This window comes from Tamandua tetradactyla, chromosome 20 (assembly GCF_023851605.1).
Source record: "Tamandua tetradactyla isolate mTamTet1 chromosome 20, mTamTet1.pri, whole genome shotgun sequence".
NCBI lineage: Eukaryota > Metazoa > Chordata > Mammalia > Pilosa > Myrmecophagidae > Tamandua > Tamandua tetradactyla.
Window position 1 is genome coordinate 36288903 of NC_135346.1, and position 8412 is coordinate 36297314.

The window sequence follows — 8412 nt, forward strand, 5'->3', positions numbered from 1 at the left end:
GGAAACATTTTTAAACATTTTCTTGTTTTATTGTATTCTGTTTCTCCGTTTTTGTTACATGGGCTGGGGCCGGGAATCGAACCGAGGTCCTCCGGCATAGCAGGCAAGCACTTTGCCCGCTGAGCCACCGCGGCCCGCCCGGTTTTAAATCAATTTTGAATATCCAAACGTGGGGTCTTAATTAACCGCTATGATAAGCTTCTCAGGAAGACTCAGACATCTTGGCTTCCCTTTTTCCAAATTTTATTTTCAGACTGCCTGTCAGGGATTTATACGGGTAGACCTAGTATAGGTTGTGTCGGTAGCACATGGAACTAGAGAGATCCAAAGCCCCCATCTAATTTAAGCTTCTAGAACAGCTCTAATAGAACCCTTGTGAGGATGTGAGGATGGAGATGTTCTATGTTATGTTGTCTAATATGGTAGCCACCAGCCACTTGTGGCTATTGAACACCTCAAATGTGGCAACTGGGACTGAGGAACTGAATTTTTAAATTTATTTAATTTCAATTAAATTAAATAGCCACATGCAACTCGTAACTATTGCTTCCGGAGGCCACAGGTGGACAAGTGACTCCACAGTTTCAGCACTCCAAAATATCCGTTCTTTGGACACCCCTTAAATGCTAAAAATCAACAAAATTCCACCCCCAAACCAGATACTTTTGTTTCCAAAAACTAATGAGACACCATTTGCTTTGCATGAGGCATTGAAGGCCAGCCCAAGTAATGATTTTATGAACGAAGTTCAGTGTGGACATAATCACATTATAAATATTGGTACAAAAGATCAGCCTGTAAGAAAATAACTGATTTATGGAGCTCCCAGGCTCACTTATAGCAAGTCAAGCTTGATTTTCTGAAGCTACAGGATGTCAGCTCTTTGGCCCAACAAAAGAGAAAGTTATAGGAAGCAGAGGTTGCCAGCAATGTCATGGGTTAGCAGGTAGAAGGAGCGAGTCTTTATGAGTTCTAGAGCAGGGCTAGAGGTGCTATGATAACTACCAAAGGTTATAATGATTTTCTCCTTAGTCAGTAAAAAGTTCAGCTCTTTAGTTTCTGGGACACTGTTGGTTTAAATGTTTTGCCCAAATACCATGTCTAAAGTGATGGAGGTATTTTAGCACATAGCTATCTTATAGCAGCTGGGGACACTGCACCTCTGAAAAGCAGGCATTTTTATCATTTGCACCCATTAATTTGTCTCAGGAGAATAAAAACGTGCTTTCTAGATAATTTAGTTTCCAAATGTTATATTATCCATTTATGGACCTACATCAGAGAAACAAAACAGAGCTGTGTTAGCTTTCTCATTGTCTGTGTCCCAAGTTCACTCTCTTGCAATGACAACACTTACCAGCGAGCCATGATTGCAAATCATGCTGGGACAGCATGCCCCTTCTTGCCACTCTCTGCTGGGATTTGGGGGGAGCAGAAGCCTGGGAGTCTATCCCGGGACTCTCTGCCCTTCCAGGCTTCAGAGGGATTTTCCAAGATTGCTTTGTAGCCTGACTTCTAAGACTGGCATTTGAAAAATCCCAATAGCTTCTCACTAGCCGAATTTTATTCTCTAGAGTTTTGATTGGTGTTCGCTGAAGTTCATGAAATGGATATTTCAGAGCATTGTGTTTGTTTATTCTCTTTTGCTGTCTCAGTTTTACCGCTTCTGAGTGTTTCCTAGAGAACATGATCCCAGGGGGCTGTGGGGGTTTAGATCTCTTTGGAGAATGAAGATGAACACGCAGAATAAACCTGGAGCAGGTTCTCCAGAATGAGGCTTTTCTCACCTCTGGCATCAGGTCAGCTGTAGTTCTTCTGTTCTGAGTAACATCTCACAAGATGCTCTTCGGTAATTATTCTGGCTCTCTTACGTTACCACCAGCTCTGCGTCTTTCTGTACCTTTTCTTCCACCAAAATAAGTTCTAGAACCACTTTTCCTGCCACTGTCTCCATGGCAGCATGGCATACTTCTCAGGAGCCAGGTGGGGACAGGTGTCTATCAACTTCTGCAGGGTTTAGAAAATATGCTTTGTAGCCTACTCCAACATAAAAATTCTCAATTAATTGCAAGGCACACATTTCTATCTGTAATCACCTTGGTTTGATTGGAGACCTCAGGATAAAGATAATCAATCCCATCAGCTTTTCATCTCTCATAATTCTGGAAATAGCGCCCTTTCTTTGTGACTACATCATTCAGCACAAAGAATAATGCAGGAATGCATTGTGAGCTCTTAGCGGGAACCAGTGCTCAGGTACTAATTTGCAAACATAGCCACTTTTTTTTAAAGGGCTTTTGCAATGTGTATGCTGACACCTGGTATTATCATTTTGTCAAAAACCCTCATCTAATATGCAAGACACAACAAACTACGTAGTATGGGAATCGTCAATGATGTCTGCGCTTAAAAATAATAGTGATTGTTCAGTAAATCCAAAAACTCAAGTTGAAAATCTTTCCTTGCCCTCTACCTTAAAATTAAGAAACAGATGGCCATCTGTAGCCATTTATTTCTTGTTGCTGGTAAATGCAACCACAGGAGCTTATTTTATGCTAAAAGCTTCCATCTGCTAGATATTATCTTTTTGTACGTGTGGAAAATGAACAAAATAAGAAGGACCTGCTGGCTTCTGACCTTGACTTCCAGATAGAGTATGCACCTAAGATAGCTACCATTTCTCTTTGACAGGTGTTAATTCTAAAATAGTAACCCTGTAGTCTTTTGACACGTTCAACCTTTTACCTAAATGGGCATGAATTGGGCTTCATAATATTTCTGGTTGGCCCATGTTTTGCTGCTATACAGGGAGAAAATTTTCCCTTAACAAACAGTACACGGTGGCCCTTCACAGCATCTTTTCTTGTAAAAATTCTCAAGTCTGCTCTGCCTCTCTGGTCTTTTTGCCAAGCACGACTGAAGATCATTGTAAATGAAAATGGTCTTGAAAATTCCTCGCAGGTGTCATGGATCTATTTATTCTTCAGAAGGCAGGGGGAAACAGGGGAAACAAAATGAATCGCTGCAAATGTGCTGATTCATTTGTTTCCATCTTTTCAGACCCAGCCGCAAAGGACTCATGCTTCTTGACCTGCCTTCTGCTCACCACCCTCACGACTACATTGTCCTCTGGGGACTGTGTGTTTCTTTCCCAGTGGTTACTTGTGATGGGAGTGCTATTTAAATAGAAGTCATTGTCATTCAGGCTTCCCTTGGTTGAAGCAGGCTGCTTCCACTTCCCAGCTACGGATAAATTTGGTCCCCTGAAAGAGGGAACTTTGAGATTACTCTCCTCATTTTACAGGTAAAAAAGAAAAAAGAAAAACAAAAAAACCTGAGTCCAGAAGTGGGACTGACAGTGAAAGGCTAAACTAGGTTTGAGCATGAGCTCTTTTTTTACTCTGACATATGGACTGAGAGAATTACTCAGAGAAAGGGACCAAAAGTCTTAAGGCTTATGCATAGAACCAGAGTGCCCGACTCCAAACATGAGGGTTTTCATTAACTTCTTTGGTGCTGACCTTGAACAAAGTAGACTGTGTTGGAGAACTTGTTAAATATTAGAGTAGTAAGGAGGATTTAAATTTATTGTAAAAGCATGGTACTATTCCAATTTTCAATGAATCACCTCCTAACACATTTATTCCAGTGATGGACACGATTTTTGTGGTTATAAGGGAAAAATAATACATATTACAAACCTCATGGGGGAAAAGAGAGGAGAAATAGGAGAACCATTCCATGGTTGAAGGAAGAGACCTCTAGACTGTGCTGAAATCTGGTATTGTGATCCAGGGCAATTAATCTCACCTTGCTAACCTCAGTTTCTCTGTCTTTTAAGGAGAGCTGGACCTAAGTGTGAGCTTGGAATCAGCATTATTATCTTCACCTGAGAACTTTTTAGAATGGCCAATTCTCAGACCCCACCCACAGCAACGAATGACTCTCTGGGGGTGGCGTCCAATCTTAGTGGTTTAACAGGCCTTGCAGGAGATTCTGATCCAAACTCCAGTTCAAGAACCCTTGTAAATAATCCCTTTTAAAATGAGCCCAAGGAGCTGAGCTGACAACTAGATCTATTGGCCTCGGAGGTCACTTCCAGGGGGTAAGTCTGTGATCCCGAGATTCCTCCTGACTTTGTACATTGTATCTTGTGTTCCTGTGTCAATTTAACACTTCCTGCCAGAAGAAGTCAGATGAGGACTTGTCTTTCAGATTGCAAGTCTGCCATGTAAAAGCCTTCCAGTAGGAAACTCCCGACATTCTAGTTTTAGATCCAGAAAAGCCAGTGCTTCCACTCACAAGCATGTGACAATATCTTTCCCTAAAAAAGAGTGTTCACGCTGGCTTTCAACTCCCCCTTATGATCTTGGGTTTCTCTGGTCTCGCCATCATGGGCAGAACTGCCCAATGGTACAAGTGGCCCCCTGGCTTCATACCGCCTGCTCTCAATGTGAACGCCGCCACTTCCTAACTGCGTGGCGCTGGCAAGTTACTTTCTGCCTCAGAATCACTTTCCCCATCTGCAGTTGGAGAAACACACCGTACCTATTTCATAGGGTTGTAAGGATTCAAAAGATACCGTTCATATAAAAAAAGATTCAAAAGCCACCTCAGCACAGTGGCTTGCAGGTATTAAGTACTCAAAAAATATCAAGCAGCATTGATCCACGTTCAGTATTATGCAACTTTCAAATGAGTGTTGTGATAGGTAACACGTGAATGGTACGTAACTATGAGGGAAAAGGCCAAAGATTTGGAAAATTATTTCATGTCTTGGACATATAAATACAACAGTGGCCTCCTGGTTAGTGATTTCAAAGAGTACAGGGTTAGATATCGCACTATGTCTCAGAAAGCAAGGGAGAAAACAGATTAGCACTTCTAGTCCTTCTTGGAGCATCACCTCTCAAAACACACCTTTCTGCTCCGCAAGGTGCTGAACTCTGCCCCTGTTCTTTGCATACTCGCGAAGTTCACTAAGCTCTAACTAATAGACGCCCCAGATTAGTTGTTTTCTCTGTTATGGTCCCTGTACTACTCGGGTAATTTCCCTTTTTGTAACACTTGTTACTCTTGAAATAATTTATTCCTGGTTTTTCTGCCCTTGGCTGTAAACTTGATGAAGACAAGGGCCGTATCTGTTCATCGCTGGGTCTTTGAGGGTTAGTGCAGTTCTTGGTGCAAATACAGTTGAGGAGAACTCCCCTCTGCCTCTGCCCCCCCCAACCAGATGCCCTGGCACACATGTGTGTCCTGAATGAGCTACAGGTGTGCTGGATACTGACTGCCCAGCCCCCGAGGGTTGCAACAGTTGCGAAAGTGCTATATAGAATTTGTTGGATGGATAAATTAATTCCTATATAGATAGATGGATAGGTGAATGTCCCAACCCCTGAAAAGTTATGCTTATGTATTAAACAGTAAAATAGAATCAAAGAAGTGGGAGAGACCCATGATAGAGCAGATCCAATGGCTATTTAAATAGTCCAAAACAAAGCTGAGTTGACTGCTAGACCAAGGAGACCCATGTCCCTTAGGAAAGATACTTTAGTTTCCCCAAATAGAGAACAAGAGAGCTAGACATTGACTAAGAAAGAGGTGGTGTCTAGTAAGGTGGAAGTCTGCGTGTTAATCTCATGGATCAAGAGTGGACTGTCCTGAGAGCCTCACTTCAGTCAGGTCAGAATGGGTGAGCAGATGTGGGTCACTCAGCAGAGCCACACTGGGCATGCCTGTGCCAAGGCTGGGTAGAGTTTTCCTTTCGCCTTGTACTGGCGTGAAGAATCCTTCCCTTATTCTAAGTCATGAAGAAGAGTTGAGAGGTATTAAAATAAGTCAAAATTTCAGCAATTTAATATTCAATCAGAATTGGAGTGAAACAGAAAGGATGAACATTTTCCAATCCCCCTACCCTACCATTCTTTACTTTGTGTTTGACATTTTTCCTCAAGACAGAATAGCCTTGAATGGCCATATATTTGCAAAATAGCTTTCCTATTGCTTAAGACTAATTGTCTGAAGAGATCCCAGTTATACTCTAGAGGCTTGGAGGTAACATACCCTATAAATTAAATTTGGTTATTAGGGGTTTAAAATATTTGTAGTTTAGATGTCTGGTGGTGGTACAAATCATAGATTCTGGTTAAAGCCTATTTAGTGGTGATGTAAATCATGAAATAACAAATGATGAGAAAAGCCCCCAAAAATGTTACACATGAGAAAATTTCTTCTTCCTTAGGTGGGTTACCATGGTGATGGATGATGGTGGCAGCAATGAGATTTAGAGAAACAGGAAGAGGTGTTATAATTTGGGGACTTAGAAAAACTCGTGAAATCATTTCTCTGATAGGTTTGGGTTGCCACATACCCAGTTAAAGAATTTCTTGAGTGCAAAGGGTTTCTGTTCCCTCTGTTATTAGCATAAGGTGCCACAGCTAATGCAAAAAATCGATTCAGGACCCTTTAAAAAAATAGGAGATTTAGGATAAAATTGTAATCCCAGGCATGATCTCTTGTTGTTCATACTAGGCAGGTGCTAAACTTTAGCATCAGTGTCATTTCCCCCCTTCTCTCCCTTTCTGTGTAAATGCAGTTCTTGCTTCTGGAGAGTGACTACAAAATAATGACAGCTGCCCATCATCTCCTAGTGATGGGTCAGGAGAGAGGGGAGACTGCCACAGAAAGATAAAAATCTTTCCAGGGAGAAAAGTAATGAGGGGTGAAGTATAATAAAACACAAGTCAATGAAGGAGAAGTAAGAAAGCATTACTTCTGGGGGAAAAATACCCAAACAAACTCAAATGTGAGGATAATGAAAATGCCTTTCTAGTATGAGAGAGAAGAAAGCAATTCTGAGAAAAAGCGGAGAAAGAAGATTGAGCCTACACTTAATAACTTGTTATTATCTAACTTGATTCTTCTTGGGGCTCTAAGTACTTTCAGAAGATCTGTCTTAAATTGCTGTCTGTTAAAACAAATAACTTACTCAAAGACTGCTTATCTTCTTGAGTTCTAAGCCACACTCTGAAGATGAGCAAGGCGAGAATTATTTAAAATATTCTGTAAGCCAAGTTGCTAAACTTGTTTACTCTTGATTTGCTGGGTACAGAGTCAGTGAAAACAAAAGGATGTGGACGGGAGAGGTAAGACTGGGGAAATGGATTCTTTATTTTCTCCCTCCCCCCCTCCTTCCCTTCTCCTCCACATTGCTCCCTCACCCCCTTCTTTCTCACATTCTCTTTCATTCCACAGTGAAAGACTGGAATAGATTTGCCACTGATTTGAAGGGTCTGTTTTGGAGAAGAGTGATCATAACTGTGAATTCATTTCCCAAGAAAATGTCGTTCTGGTCTCTGGGAAATCCAAAGATACCTGCCACCTATCGGCTTAAACTATAGTTTGTCCCCACACTGAGTTTCTGTCTCCACAGGTGAGGGTAGAATCTGGTAATCTGCATTTTAAATGAACTAACCCCAGTGCAGGTGGTCCAGGGACCAGACTTTGAAGCATACTGGAATTGGTGTTTGATGTAGATAGATGTGGATTTGAACTTGACTCTGCTGCCTTTGAGGTGTGTGACCTTGAGCAAGTCACTTGATATTTCTAAATCCCTTTGTGCAAAAGAAGATTATATTAGGGTTTATATTATATATAACCCTTATAGGGTTATGGATATTTAATGAAATGACACAGAAACAAAAACTTATATAATGTGTGGCACAGAGTAAGTGCTCAATGAGTGGTAGCTATGTTGTCATTTTCTTGATGATAATGGAGTTGATGACCCTTCTTCCAGCCTTCTTGGACTTTTGGACACAGGGAAGGAAAGAGAACTTGAACGAGCTTAAGCACAAGGAAGAATGTATTGGGCTGGGTAAATGAATTGTGGTGCTGGCAGGTGCAGAGATGGCCTTGGGGACTAGATAGGGGACTTGAGCACTGTCTGAGTCTCACTTCTCCTCTTAGCATAGTCTGTGTGTCATCATCTTGTGCCTGTTCCAGATAAGGCTTTCCCCGAACAGGGAAAAATATGCCCCCACACAGCTCCAGGCTTTCATCCTCACAGCTTGTGACCAGAGAAGAAAAGAAACTCTCGTGCCAGCTCCTTCCGAAAAGATTGGAGGAACGTCTCCGGCCCAGCTGAAGTCACATGCTCTTCCCCGCACCTGTTCCTGCATGCTGTACCATGATCAGATGTGCCTGTGGCATGTGCATTCACCTCCCCTGAAGGTGGAAGACTCATGCTGGGCAGGCAAAGACCTGAGGCACTACCCTTGTCTTCTGCCTTTCTGCATCCTCGTGTTCTGTACCTTTGCTACATACACAGCCCATAGCCCCAAAGGCACCTCATGGGCTCTGGGGACATAGTAAGGACCGAGCAGGCAAGGTCCTGCCTTCATGGAACTTACA